We start from the raw sequence: 16160 nt of genomic DNA on the forward strand, positions 1-16160 counted from the left end.
CATTAACTAAGAGAAAGATTATTAAATATGCAAAATTTTTAATTTTCTTTACTATATTTAGACCAGTAGTAGTGAATCTGACCAAGATTCACAGTATTTAGAAGAAAGACATATTCCAATGACAGAAAATAAAAATGTTCCCAGCAGGAGAGCCTTGACTTTGTTTGAATCTTATAATTTAAGGAATCATTTTCTAAAATTACCTCTTGTACAGTAAAATGACAATGATTAGGCTTGCTATGTTACAGTCTCCTGCTGTGCAAAACATTTACTCAGTGGGCTTAGGATACAAAAGTAGCTGCTTTACAAATAATAACACGGCTTAACTATCATTTAATAGCTTCAAAAACATCATACTAGCTACAAACCCTTTGGAACAAGGACAACTAATTTCAGCATCTCAGTTGTCATGTTTAATCAATTTCTAATACTGGTGGCTGTTTTGGTTTGTTTGTTTTTAATTGATGTAAATTTTTAATTCCTGGCTCAAACAACTTAATTTCACAATCTTTTAGATTAATCAGTGATCACTTGAGGGGAAAAAAATTATTGAAGTTCATCAGAATGTAGCATGGAGAATCAGTGTAATTTTGCAGAAAAGCATTTTGATTCTACCTTCCTGAGCAACAGGGCTTCAAACTCTAAGACCTGAATGCAATATTGGGAGGATTGCTTAATCTACAGAGATGATCTTCATTGCCAGAACTGAGGCTCTGCCAGCTTTAGGTCTGGTGTGCTTAAAGGGTGGGAAAGTAACTCTTGCTAGAGCAAAAGTCATCTCCTGGCTCTGAGTTTTCACTTACACTCCAGGGAAATCTGCCTTCCCATCTCCTCTGACTGCCTCGTGCACTAATTTTTCCTTTTGGAAATATGAAAATACACAGACATCATTGTGGTGAAGAAATTCTGAGAAAACTGTTAGCAGGGATTCTAACACAGTGTGAGAGCGTGAGCTGCTTCTCAGAAAAAATAAATCTGGGAAGAGATACCGTTCTCAGTTTTCTGTCCAGAATTTCTGCTTGTTCATACAGAATATCTTGGTGGTCACTCTGAGACCATGGATGTGGGGAGGTGCTGCCAGAGGGGTGTGTGGTACCCAGCCTGGCAGGGCCAGGGTGCAGGAGAGCACCAGAGCTGCCCTCGCCAGCCCACCCTGGCTGCTCAGATTGATGAGAGCAATGCCAAGAGCTTTAGAAACCTTCACAAATAAAATCTTCAGCCTTCAATAAATCAGGCAGACAAAGGAATGGGGTTTCTTTCACCCCTATTTGAATGCAAATCAAGTGTTTCACCCAATAAATAATTGTGATTTCCCGTTTCCTACACTCTGAGGGATCCAGGGCTTCCTACCCCATTAAATGAGATTGTGTTTAGGGAACCTCTATCCAACAACTAGGAAAGGGGATTTATCAGGGTCATTCAGTCATCTCAGCATTTTTTCAGCCATGGTATTTTGCCACTGCCTTTTTGTTTTACAGTCTCCCTAAGTAAAGGAGAAAATAAGAGATATTTTCTTGTGGTTTTAGAATAGCGTTTTTTTTTCAATTTACATATAAATACAATCTTACCTGGGCTTATTTGCAGGACCAGATCTAAATTCTAGGTCTAGCCAGATATTATTTGGACACCCAACAACAAATCCCTGATTCCAATCTTCTATGTATCTGCAGGACCTTTACGTTATCTGTAATCCAACCAGCAACAAAAATAATCATAAATCACTTCTGTGAACACAAAAGTACTGAGAACATTTGCAAAGGTCCAGAAGCCCTCAGATCCAATTCTCATACTAAATCCTTCCCTCACAGGTAGGGCATCCCTACTCCTTTTAATTAAAAGTACCCACATGTCTCCTCACACCACCAGCCTCCCTCAGTCTATCCACCAGCTGCAATCCTTTCTCAGTGTTTTAACACTGTTAAATAAGATTATCTATATCAAGGCAGTCTTTGTTCACACCTCACCAAATACAGCAGCAGGTTCAGCAAGGCTGTAATCCATATGAGACACTGACTCACTTTATTCTTTGTTAGATAACTTAGCACAGAATCCTCAGTGGACCCTTTCCCAAACAAATTTCTGCACTGAAACATACCTGGGGATGCTCAAACTCATAATTGGAGCATTCCATGTAATAGAGAGGAGTGTGAAGGTATTAATGCTTTATTTAGTCTGAAATGAGTTGTTTCAGTTGCAGCTATAGTGACATCAACATCTTTGACTCTTATCTCTCTTTCAATGGGTATAAACTGGTTCATTTCTACTGCTCTACTCCGATTTGATATTTATCTGGTCTAGGTCAGAATCTGGCCTATTGGGATCTTAGGAAAAGTAAAGCAGCCCAAAATTTACTCCTGACTGGTCTCTCATGACACTGAAAATATGCTTATCTTTAGTCAATATATTTCACATTTCTGTAACTTTTTCATCATTTTAGAGAATGTCATTCCTAGCAGCTTGTCCCCCAAAATCCTTTAGCTATTTTGACACTATTATACTGTTAATATCTTGATTAACTCTTATATCTTATAGTATTGGCTTTATAAAACAAATGGCAAATGACTGAGACTTGATGCCGAGAAAAGCCTAAAAACATCAAAACACGTGAAAGGATTTAGCTCTGTCATGTAAAATAAAAGCTGTCACCCAATACTCCAGAATTACCTGTATCCCTAAACTAGAAAAAGCCAGCATATCCATCCCAGTGGGGAAAAAAACCCAGAGCATCTAATGAACAAAATAGAATCCTGTATCTCTAGTTAGTTCCCTGTTCATTTTGAGTTTATATTTGCTCAAGGGACTGTTTCAGTGTTAAAACATAACTCACAGAAGACACAGGAGATAAAAGAAACTGAAACATTTTGATGGAATATTTCTCAAAGGGAAAATTTGTTTTTGAAAGTCTCTTTTAAAGCCTTCTTTAAACCTCTAGGTCCTGTGCATTGTGCTTTTCCGTAATTTTTTCCCAATTTTGATTTTCACTGCTCTTTTTACTGGCTGTGAACTCTCTTGAGCATTTCAGATCTGTCTTCTTCATCTTTTTTAACCTGAGGGCTTTAAAACTCTGGAAAGTAAAAAAAAATATTTAAAAAAAAGAGCCTGGAGATAGACAGAAGAACAAAAATGGCCACGGGGTGTCTGGAAGAAGGTGGGAAAATAGATTATTATAGAAGAAAGGGGGTAATTCCAAGAGAAGAGTGCAGTTACCCACTATTTTCATCATCCAGAAGCAAAGTATTTAAGGGCAAAATTCAGATAAAAACCATGACTCTGAAGTGGCTTGGATAGTGAATACATTTTTATAGACCCATAAAGATTTCTGCTATTCCATCTTTCGTGCCTCTGAACCATGAAAACTACCAAAGAAAAAGGTTATCTTTCATTATAATTTAAATTTTGTTTATGTGAATTTATTGTTTATTGAATTATGCACGAAGAGCCATAATCCCCTGGCTGGTTGGGGGACTAGTGTGAACTGAGTCCCACATCCCTGTGGTTTTGGTGCCTGGGACTCTGGGTTCCCCGGCTCATTCTCCTCTGCTTCAGCTTCAATCCAGAAGCCTTGGCTTTACTCAGATGTTGAATTTTGGCTCTTCACTCCATGGAGAAAAGCTGCAGAGATTTTGTTACAGAAGCAGCACTCCAGAACTGCTTCCTCCGTGCTGGGCAGCCAAGAATGAGCCTTGAGGGTCTGCAGCCCCTTGCCAGTCAAAGACGTTGAATTTAAAGGTTACCTTTTCCTAGAAGGCTCAAGAAATTCACACTGGAAAAAACAAGGAAAAGGAACAGGGAAATTATGGTGTTTGAGTATTTTCAAAATTGTTTTCTCGGTTAGTCTTTTCCAAATAATATAACTTCTAATAGAAAAGAACTTAAGAGCTTTCAGGACTTTAGTTAAAATTGACTAAAATTCAAAGGTCCTAAGGTTCAAAAACTCATTTGTTACTCAGCCATCAACTCCTCCTGCACTTCAGCAATCAGTTTCACTGCAGGTTACTGATACACTGCCTTGATTAAGCTAATAATGAAATGAAGATAGTTTCTTTTTTTGCCTGTATACTCAACTGTAGAAGGAACATGTGATAACTGTAAATTATTTATCATTTGGAGGTGAGGGGATGGCAATCAGTGACTGCACAGTTTGTGCAGATTATTCTCCTCTATGGTCTAATGTGGGCAATATTTGATTATTTGACACATCATTTCAAATGTGACTGTGAAAAAACTATGTAAGACTCAATATGTTTCAGACAGCTTGTAAGCTCTACCAAATTAGCTTTAGGACCACAGCATGAGAAAATTAACATAGGTCTTTTGTTATAAGAGTAATGCAGACTTTCAAAATATTAATATCAGTATAGTGGCCAAGAGTTTCAGAAGTATTCTCTTCTTGCAAAGAGACAAGTGTCAAAAAGGGGTGCACAGAACAGGAATATTATGGTAGAAACTATAGAAAGCTGATCTCTTTTATAAATTTTATCTCTTTTATAAATCTTGGGCCATCAGAAAATACCAGAAAAGCAGAAGTTTTTTCACATCCCACCCCCTGGTGCAGCAGTGTCACTGCTCATCTTTCCAGGACTCCCTGTGCCCCTGACAGTGGGGCCACCTTTAATCCAATAATTCCAGAAATGAACATGGAACACGTTCCCCAGCTCAGGAAGGCAAGGAAAGCAGCTGCCTGAAACTCCCATGGAACAACTTTTAAACATGAAAAAATTACTCCTCTTAATCTTAGGGTGAGTTTACTTCTTAGAAATCAGACATAACCAATTTTAATTCCCAAGTTTTCCAGTGAAGAGCAGATAGTGGAAAATTCTGGACTGATTCTGCTAAGAGGTTGTATAACTCAGTGTCACACTTCCATATATTCATAAATAATGACTGACAGCATCTAACAAACACAAGAGGAAAAAGGACAAATAAGTCGCAAGAAAATCCAAGTTCATTTTCAAATTCTGCCAAAAATGCCTATAATGGAACCTCCTTTTTACCCAGTTACTTCACTATTGCAAATGACATATAATATAGATATAATTATATTTGTATATTAGTATATATAATTAGTGTATATATAAAATATAGTATATCTATAATATATAATAAGGATATATAATTCAAATTAGTATTATTAATTGTTTTAATTAACTATTTTATGAATTAATTGTTAATTATATTCTATATTATAAGATATAATTATTATTATATTATATGTTAGCATATATAATTATAATTATATTTTTATATTAGTATAATTATATTTGTTCAGCTTTTTTCTTCCTCACAGTACCAGTAAAAGAAAACCTGGTTTGACTACTAGGAAGATTAGCTTAAAATATTTAGTTGCCTACAGTAGTTAGATCTGGAGGTCTTTCAGGCAACATATTATTTGGATTTTCAGAAAACAGTGAGATTTTTCACAAATAATGGAAATCGGAATTAATTCATATGTTATAAATCAAAATATTTCCAGTCATTGTCTCAAATATATTATAAGTATACTAGGGTTATAATTCCAGAATATACTCTCAAGAATACACCTGGTAAAAATTTTTGACTAATTCATTTCCAGTGGAAAAAATGTTCTAGCACACATTCACAATTTAGTCACCAAGAATACTGATTTTTAAAGAATATCAGGAGAATGAAGAAAGACACATATTTTCATTATTATAATTTATAAATGCAATATCTGTGGGTTCAAGGCTGATTTACTTTTTAAAATGTTAATAAATTTCAGTATTACCCAGCACAACAGTTTGCAAAAAGTTAAAATGCTCATGAGAATTTCAGACTGAAATGGCTGAATATCACAGAAGCAAACAGAACTGTAATTTTTTTGCAACAAATCACTTTATGACAAATAAAAAAAAAATATTTCAGTTTGAAAATATAGAGGAGATTAAATGAGCAGGTGAAGGGCAGCAAGTACCATTGAGCTGCCTCCTCCTGATGCACAGGGCAGGGGCATGAGACTCAGAAAAGAGATTTTCAGGAGATTCTCCTCCCATATCTGCTGGAAGCGATGCCCTGCACAAGAACAGCAAGACTCACACGTCCTGCTTCTTCCTGACCCACTTTTTTTTTTTTGAGATTATGCCAATTTTTCAGTGTAAAATAATGGGGGATAAGGGAAAGGCAAAGAAAACAAGCCCTTCTACTTCAATGCAAGGCTTTCAGGGAGATGTAGCATAAATATTTCATGCTCGCAGTCTCATCTATATGCTCAGCTTCCCAGCTGACACTATAGTTTCCATGATGTCCTTATAAAAATGGAAATTAGGAGCAGAAATATAAAACCTCGTCAACTTACTTGGTGCAAATGCTGCAAAAGGAAGCCTACTCATGAATTAAGTTTAGAAAAAGAAACTAAGATGAAGAACTTCAGCAACATTTAAGATAAGAAAGGCCAATCTAACAGTGTATTTGGTTTGGGATGAAAACTGAGAGTTTTAGAGATTTGACTTAAAACCCAAACAAATCAGCAAAACTTCATGAAAAAATTGCAGAAAAACAACAAACAAGATCTTCATTTTAACATTTCTGAAAAACAGACTTTCTTATTGCCACTACATATTTTTCCTGCTCTGTGTAAAGCAGAGTTTGATCTTCCATAATCTGGTCAGAAATGAACTTTGACATGATTGAATCAGGCCTTTCTTGTATGTACAAAAAAATCAATATGTGCTGTTTATTTAATAGGAAAATACAACTGGGATAAAAATACAAAAAATATTAACCAGCAAACACATCTACGTATGTACTGCAGAGTCCTGACCAAAAATATTAACTCAGATTTAATTAACACATACTAATGTTTGTATCTGTCTCTGATTTTTCACAGGAAGCATTGCAGAAAATAATTAATGTTCCAAAAATAGATGCAAGTTCAGAACACCATTATCTTGAAGAATTTAATTGGTTTTGCTATTCTATGAAGTACAGCAAAATGCCTTTTTTTTCAATAAGTTTAAGAACGAAAGACTCTCTTCCCAAATCTAATTATAGATATTTTAAAGGTGAGCCAAAGCAAAGCAGAGATAACACCTGTATTGGACTAAAATATCCCTATTGGTGTATTCAATTTACAGTAATTATCAAATGAGATGAATTCTCACTAAATGGTTAACAGAATGAAAAAAAAAAAAAAAAAAGCTGAATATTCTTATTATAGACAGTGGTTTGTATAGCACACATCTCAATCTGACCCTGAAATTAGTGGGACAGAGCCTTAAAAAAGGGCAAATGGAACCAGAGGATGTCCCCTAATTCTGCCTGCTTTGCCTCTGTGGTGTCAGGACAGGAGATTTGTGGGTGCTCTACTCTTTGCCACTTTCTTCTGAGAAAATTATTGCACCCCAGACTGCCAAGCCCTGGTCTTGCCAAGCCATACCCAACACTGGAGTGATGATTTATCCACAGCACTATTCTGCATCTAGCCAGTGAAATAACATACTACTCTTCTCAAATCCCTCTAAAATGGTATTTTGGCTTCAGTAATGAAGGAGCTATAACTGCATTAGCATTGTCCACCAGAAATTTTATAACCATTCTTTTCTTCAAAATACTTCAAGCTGCTGGAGTGCCTTTAAAATGGATTGTCCTTGAGAGATGAAAATGGAAATATAAGCATGGTGCAGTAATGGAAACACAAAGAAAGATTCTATACTTCAAGATACAGATACTATTCCTGTAGCATCATACCTGGTCTGTACAAATTTTTCTGACAAATTGGAATCTTAATAAAATTTCTCCTGTAGTTTCATATATAAAATAAAAGTGACAAGTGGGTGGGTTCCTAATCCTAAAGACTTCTTTAGGCAAAGGCAGAACACTACTCAGATTTTAAATACATCCATCTTTTATGTTTAGATGTAAAGAACACAATTTGCGTGGATAATTGACTATTAAATTGGGCATACAATTGGGCTTCATCATTTGATGCCTTGAAAAATCCTCTTTTCTAGCTAAATTAAGAATTATACTGGTTGATAAAAGGAAAATTTATCAAATTCTAGTGGCTCATGCTGAGCAGGTTGTCATGCCAGATTATTTCAGAAGGGCATCTGTCATTTGAGTCTATCAAAACTCTGTGTCCACAACACACAGACTGAACACTTCAGTGAAATATTCTCATAATGCCATATGGATTCCAGAAATCAGCCTTTGCAGTGCTGTGTCTGATGTTTGACACCAAAAATTCACATTCAGTTGACCTAGGGTTTTCATTTTGTCTAAAGTAGAGTTTGGCTCACTGACATGAGAAGAGACAAGTCCCCATCCTGAAAGGAAAAGCAGAAAAAGCAGTACAGGTGTCCTCTTCATGTCCCCACTTTTGCTGAATGTAATTACCTTGAGACTTCCCAGGTAATTTCAGTAGACAGTAAAAAGAACAAGCTATCTTGAAAAAAAAAAAAATCTGTGAATCCCTGGGGATTTTTTGGCTCACAAGTGCTTTGATTTATTAAAAGTTATACACATTTACTTGCAAAAGTTCATATTACGGCTCCAGGTAAGCTGAGGTCAAGTTGCTCAGGAAGAAATTTGCACTTAAATGAACCAGCCTTTTGTCCTGGCAAAGATGAAACTATTCCACATTGGCATTTTCCCAGTGGGTCTGGGATCAGCATTGAGCGGAGAGGCAGTGCCACTTCCAGGTGCCAGGATTGCTCACTAAAGTGAAGGCAACTTTCCCAGCAAATACTTTCAGTGGAGCAAGGAGGAAGACAAAACACAACCAAACAACAAAATCCTGAGCAAAAAAAAATACCATCCCATAGCCTGTAGTAAGACCTAAGTATCCAAATCTCACCCAAATGAGGGCACAGAAAAGCAGCGGGGAAAACCCCCAATTCCTCATGTAGGGATTGAATAACTATCACCATGTGTTCACAAAGGACAGCTTGTGCTATAACAGCTTTGAAAATAACTTTGTTTTTAGGAGAGACATGCAGAAGACTGAGAGGAAAGGGAGAGTGGGCACAGAAGGATGAAAGTATATGCTGTATGAAACCAGAAATCACAAAACTAGCCTCTGACCAATATATTATCTTTAGAAAATTCTAAGAATCTCTTTAAACACCTATTTATTTCCTCCCTTGGTTGCTTAGTTCAATAGACAAGAATGTGTGCCAGACAAAACTGTCTCCCACATATCCCTCCTGTCAGGTAAGAGGATAAAAGGAAACACATGAAAAAGGAACAGCATTGTAAAGTATGGTTTGAAAAACAATGAAAACAGGCTTTAAAACACCACTGAAACTGAGATTAAGGAAAAATTCAATACTGTCTGCCAGATCAGATCTTTAGTGGCCATTTGACAACCTGTGATACCAGGAGAGGTCCCAAAACACTTCCCTGGGATGGTGGATGCTCTCACCTTTATTGAGCAGGGGTGATGCTGGATCACAGAGAGCTGAAGCATTTTGTGTGCTTGCAGTGCAGGCCCATGGCAGGGTGAGGGACAGACCCTGGACTCCCACTCCACAGCACTTTTCAGGGACATTCTGCACACTTTTTACTAAAACTGATGACAACTAGGAATTCCTATTGAACCACAATCATTATATGCGGATAAAATTGTATGAATGGTATCTCAGATAAAAATGCTTTTTCCCAAAAAACCTGAAGTCTCATTCCATCATTCTTATCCATCCCATAAAAAGGCACAGAGCTAGTTTTCACATTAGCTCAGTATCTGCATTGGAATCACCCAAATTGCACCAGTGGTTTTTGTCTAGTATTTGATCAGCTCCATATTCAGACCTAAACTTCCCAGTAAAATTATATCATGATAAACCAATACTGTGTCCCATATCACAACTGAGCATAAACAAAGCTTAAAAATACTGCATTACTGTGTTACTCTAACTACAGTCTCTCATTGTACTGTTAGAGGACATTGAAGGAAAACATAGGTGAAAGAACAGCACTTTTTGTTGTAAATTATCTAATCACAGTTTCCCTATAAATCTGGGAGCTGTAGATATTTTTTACACATTGAAACAGTGAGAAGAAAGCTGTACAGTGCCTCACATAATCTCACCACCAGTCACTAACAACAGATGTCATTCTGACAATGGGCTGGATGAAGCTGAGACACTGAACCTCATTATCACACAGAAGTTCCTGAATTACCTTCAAGATGTGCACGAGGAGTTACAGAGCACATTGGTAATTATTTGTGCGCCAGCAGTGTGGTGTGTTTTACAAGGAACAGTCAAGGACTCAAGCAGAATACCTGAAAGGACTTGTTTTGATGTGTTGCCAATTTAGTTGAATTTAAGAACACATACAGGTAAAGAAAAAAGGTTCAATTATCCAATGGGGATTTTATTCTATGAGAATTACACATCTGTGAGAAGATGTGTAATTAGATTCTTGCAACGCCTGACTACACTTTTGGATTTTCCAATTTCGGTTTGATTGCCTGATGATTAATAAAATTTCAAATTTCAGTTCTGATCTTCCTCCATAGTTTGCAAGTAGGAACAATGTCCATGACTGCAGAAGAACCTCAGCTCCTCCTGAGGAGGGGCAATCACTCCACAGGAGTAGGAAAGCAATGCTGCTCACACCCTGCACTGAGAGCTGTCAGGATCACAGTCCTCACTGTTCATAACCTCTCCTGAGTCTGTAATAGGGATAGACTACTCAACTCTAAAATATGCTCCTAGTTTCATTCCTGTGCCTCCCTGCATCCTGGAGATGCTCAGGAGACATAAACCTTTCCCTGACAATGGCTCCCACTACAAATGTGCCACCTAAAAGCAGACCTAGAGGGAAGCAGCTGCAGCCCTCACCAGGTGAGCCACAGGAAGGAAATCCCAGCTCTAAGGGACAGCCTTTGGGGCACCTTCCTCCACCACCACATCAGGAAAATGATGTCCAACAGCAGACACTTGAAAAATCAGACTAAGATAACTTACGACACCAACCACCACATAACTCTCATTAAATTCACACAGCCAAAGATGGCTTGGGAGCACCAAAGGATTTAATGTGCAGCAAAGGACATATTCCAATCGTAAATACATAAGACAGATGAAAAGAGGACAATCCAGTTAAGGTAGGATGCACAGAGTGCTGGAGAAAAGGTGGTAAGAAAAAACTAAATTAGCTTTCAGCAAAATTTAAAAGGAAAATAGGTAGACTGGGATTAGACAAGAAAAATACTGTGAAATAATGATTAATATCAAGGCCTCAAATCAGTTAGAATGGTTCAAGGAAGCATAAAATTCAAAAAGATTAATTTATCTGATTTTTGGTCCTTAGTCTGTATGAATCATGGAAAACAACATAAATTTAACATGGAGGGAAGGAGTTGTACACCAGTACTTTATATGAACAGAATAAGACTGGAGGCAAGTCACTGCCCTTGCTATCACCTATCCAGTAGTGTTCCCCCTGTTAACAATATAAAACAGGAAGCATTTACTGGACTTGATGACAAAAAGTATCTAAATTTTCAACAGGAAAACAAAGCACTGGAAAGGCTGGATGAAATACAGGGAGACAATATGGTCCAGCTTTGCTAAAGAATGTACTAGAAAGAACTGAGCATATCCTTACAATCATTTGTTGCTCTAGTGAACTATGTTGCTTTCATAATTACAACTAATTTAGGCACTAGGATGTGCAGTCTGAAATGCCTGCTCATCACCATCTATCAAAGCCTCTCCCCTTGTCCCCCAGAGCCTGGCTCAGTGGAAAATTTACCTCCAAGCCACAGTCAAGGGGAAAGCAAATGCCAGCTGGACTGTGAAGAAGAGCAGATCACCTCTCCTTTAAAATAAGCACTGCTTCATGCTGGCTGCTGTGGCTTGTTTTAAAATTTACCCAATCACTGTAGAAAAGAACAGTTAGGAAAACCTTTCAGAAAATGGAGCACAAGCATTTGGACATTACCACAGGTAATGTCAAGAGACATCATTATTTCAGTTGTGCTATTTTTTTATCTCGTAATATTTACAAAGCTCTTGCAGTGGATGCCAGACTTCTACCTGTGCCACCTAGGTACCAACAGAGATTTGAAATGTGAAGGATGGGAATGGAGCATGACAGATTTTACTTCATGCCAGGGGTAGCTGCAGTGGAAGAAGCATGTTGCAAAGAAAGAACAATAACCTCAATTTTCCAACTTCAAAATGTTTGCTAAGGAACACAGATATGAACATAAACATCAAGCAACATCCCTGAAACCTGTGGGTTTGGAATTGCAATGTAACAGAAAAAGACAATAAGGCAAAAGCATAAAAGGCAAATCCTCCCTAGCATGTTGCCTCTTTCAGAAGACGGGTTCTCATTATGTTGAGCCTCCTGTTCTCAAATTCAGAACCTGAAAAAGCTATTTAGTGTATAAGGAAAGAAAAAGGGACTGTGTTTTTTGGCTTAAAGATGATGAATGCATCATTTGCTTTTAGAGGTAATGAGGATTTCAGTTGCTTTTGGCCCCTGTAGGATTTTCTGAGCTTTGCCAAAATAAACAAAAAACAATCTATATTAATGAACAACTCCAAAGGCTTGGATAAGATGCATAACTCACACTCACATGGAATAGTACCACCATAATTCATACATGTTTTATGTAACAGATTTAGGCAGCAAACAGATATGCCCTAATGCAATTTTAGCTCTGTCTGTACCATAATTCTGCAGGGAAAAAACACAGAAGCTTTTGGCTGAAGGACAGATTGCTGCACCTTCATCTCTTAAAGGCACTGTAGCACACACCCTGCAGCTTCCCTGAGCAGGGGGGAGATGCAGGGAGAGCACAGACTGCCTTTGGCTTTGGAAACCTCAGCACGGGGTCTGTGCAGGCACCCAGGCATGCCAGGGAAGGTTTCTCCAGGGGGGAGCAGATCATCCTGCTGCAGAGTCTCTGCCACAGCTGCAGGGCTTGCAGGTTGTAGGCAGAGCTCTGTGGCAGAAGGCACACATGAAACATCTTGCAGAGAGCACAGCCTGCTCTGTACAAGTTGCAAGACAACCCCATGGTTAGATGTGCTTTAAATTACCCTTCATGGGAGCTGGTGAATGTAAAAGGCATTGATAGTACCCGTGTACAGCCTTACAAAACAGGGTGTAACACAGCAGCAGTGCCCAAACCAACCAGGGGCAAACAGGGGCTGTGGCTGCTCGGAAAGGATGGAGCCAAGGGCCTGAGGAGAGGAGAAAGCCAAGGACATTGGAAAAGGCAGCAGCTGGAAGGTGGCCCAAAGCAAACTTCCACGAGATGATTTCCAGCATAATCACCAGCTGAAAGTGAATGATGAGCAGATCCCCACCTCCTCCCACACTCAGAGGAGAAAACACTCGCCAAGAGTGGAACCCCCAGTGTCACTGTCGAGGCAGGACGGGAATGAGAAGACTGACTCAGAAAGCTGCGAGAGTAAAACTCCAATTTATTCAAAATGCACTGCTCTTTTATACAGAGCTTCACAAGGATCAAATCCATTGGTTCTGAAGTGAAAACAGCCCACAGCATTGGTGCAGAGTGCTTGACGCACAGTGATAGAACTTAACTATAAATCATGTGAAAAACAAGAGAGATAAAGAATTATTTACGTTCTTTCCCAGCTCTTTCCCAGGCTTTTGCCTGGCTAGAAACTCTCAGTTTCTTTCTTTGACTGAATCTGGGACCCACACCCCAGCATAAGCAGGTGGGGTAACACCCAAGCACAAATCTTTACAGCTAAAACAATCCTGTAGGTCCTGCCTTTATGCTGATAGGGGGGTTTAAGAGCAGGTATGAAATACAAATGTAAAAAACATGTCCACTGCAACTTCCCAATTCCACACCCTCCCAGAGTGCAGTTTCTGCAGCCTGCCAACAGCACATGCACTTTTCATCCCACCCTCCCCTGGATATGCCACCTTCAGAACTGAATCCCACCAGCAGTGGGGTGACAGCAGTCACCTGAGGAACAGCAGCGCTGAGCCTAGCAGAGTAAAAGTCACTGATTTAAAAAAGGTGAAATAAAACTATTATCCAAAGGAACAAAATCCTCCTCAGTGAGAGGGAGGCAGAATTCTGATGTAATGATAGCTCTGCGTGCACATTGCTCTTGAACTGAGTCCTTGCATGACAGGCAACCAGGTAACTTGGAAGCAAATGAAGCTCAGAATATTCCTTTTTTAAAAAAGACACTTATTTTGCATAGTACCATGAGAAAAATGTGTGCCCCACTGCTCTCCCCTTAATTTCATGTGATCAACTGGAGTTTTTTATTCTGGGGAGGGGAACAGAAGGAGAAGGAAGTGGCTGACAGGTTGGTAATTTACAGATCCATATTTCTTTTATACTTCAAGTATGTTCCATTTGTTCTGAAAATATGTAATGATCTAAAATGGGGACAATTTTAATGAATTGGGTTCATAATATTTCATATCTTGCTGCCAGACTCTTAGTCAATCAAACTAATGTTATAAAGGAACAGCCAACAGCCAATTTTGACATCCTTTAAGCAGGTCAGTTATAAGCCAATTAGCTCTACCTACTTGGTCTCCAAGGTCTGAATAAAATATAGCTCATTTTGATTAGAAGCACTACTTCCACCAGTGTGCACATGCCTTAAAATAGACTGCAAAACTACTAAAAGCCCCGTGGAATTGTTAGAGGAAGTCTCGATCCTACTGAAGTCAATTACTGTAATACAATTTCTCCTGACTTCTCACAGATTTTGAGAGCTCCCAGATTCACACAGTGTCATCCCAGTTTTATTGGATAGCAGAAAAACTAAGTGCTGCATTCATCAGAGCCCTTCCATCTGCTGAATAAAACTTTTCTGCAGCAGAAGACAAACTGAAAGCATCAGTCCTGAATTACAGCAAAATTCCTGGTGAAAAAACTTCAGCAAAAGGAAGTAAATCAAAATTGCATATGCATTTCACATGAATTCCTCCTGTTTATTCTAACACAGCTTTCACATTATTAATAGCTGTCAGATCCTTGACTGCTTTGACAAGAAATGCAGTTACTAAAACTAACTCATCAAATTATTGATGAGATCAAAGACTCATCAAATTATTTCAAGAATGAACTTTGCATTAACTTGAACTTGTAAATTTTATTTTATTAATTAAAAAGTCTTTTTTTTTTATTTGTTAATCATGTAATGTTTAAGAGCTGAGAAATACGGGGATGTTTTTTTCCCCCAAGAATATCCTGCTTTGTGTCCTTAGCTAAAGTGTGAATTTTGTCATTACTTGTCCCACTCTTCTATAAAATAGAACCATTTTCTTTAAAACCATACTGATGAGTAGGGAGTGCTAGAAGATTCTTGTTTGATATGTAGTCACACAAAAATAGCCTTGCAAAAATATTCCTGTTGTTCACTGCATTATATACTTCATGTAGCCTGAATTGAGAAAAGCACATCTTGTTAAAAGGAACCACCACCCCCAAAACAACAAAAACACAACACAACAACCAAACAGAAAAAAAAAAAAAAAAAACAAAAAACCACCAAAACCTAAAATCCCCAGCAACATAGAGAGAATTTGGCCTAATTTATTGGAAAACCTCCTAACTGGGCAGGACCCTTAGAGACCAAACTGCATCTGAAATCTTACTTGCATTTCCTATTATTTAAATACACCAGAAAAGACTCTACATGTAACCTATAGTCAGTAAGTCAGGGTTTTGTTTGTTTTCTTTTTTCTGCATATGACAAACTCACAAACAGAACTTTTTGAAACCACACCAGCAGCAAATCCATCCTACTGTGTTTCACCTTGTTTTAACTGTAATCATACATTCAGTGAAAAATATAGGAAAAAAAGGGGGAAAAAAGAGGAAAAAAAAAAAAAGGAAATAAAGAGAAAGAGGTATGGGTAATAATCCAAGGACACAATAAGCAGCAATAAGCAGTAAGCCCAGGATTCAGAACCACCTAGAACTGCCAAAAAAGCACATTATGAAAAGCTAGAGGGGCTGACACCCATATATTGGGAATGGCACAAACCACATGAAGCCAGGTGGATTCCAGCCAGGCTGGCCTGGCCAAATGCACAAAGACATAGCATAAGTTTGAATCCAACCTAAGAGGATTTCTATGACAGGAGCTGGAATTAAGATCATACAAAACAGAAAAAATATAATATTGAGTGTTGTAAAATATAGTCATGCTCATGAATGTAAATAAGCTCTACTACAGTAA

The sequence above is a fragment of the Lonchura striata genome, chromosome 10, assembly GCF_046129695.1.
Source record: "Lonchura striata isolate bLonStr1 chromosome 10, bLonStr1.mat, whole genome shotgun sequence".
Lineage (NCBI taxonomy): Eukaryota > Metazoa > Chordata > Aves > Passeriformes > Estrildidae > Lonchura > Lonchura striata.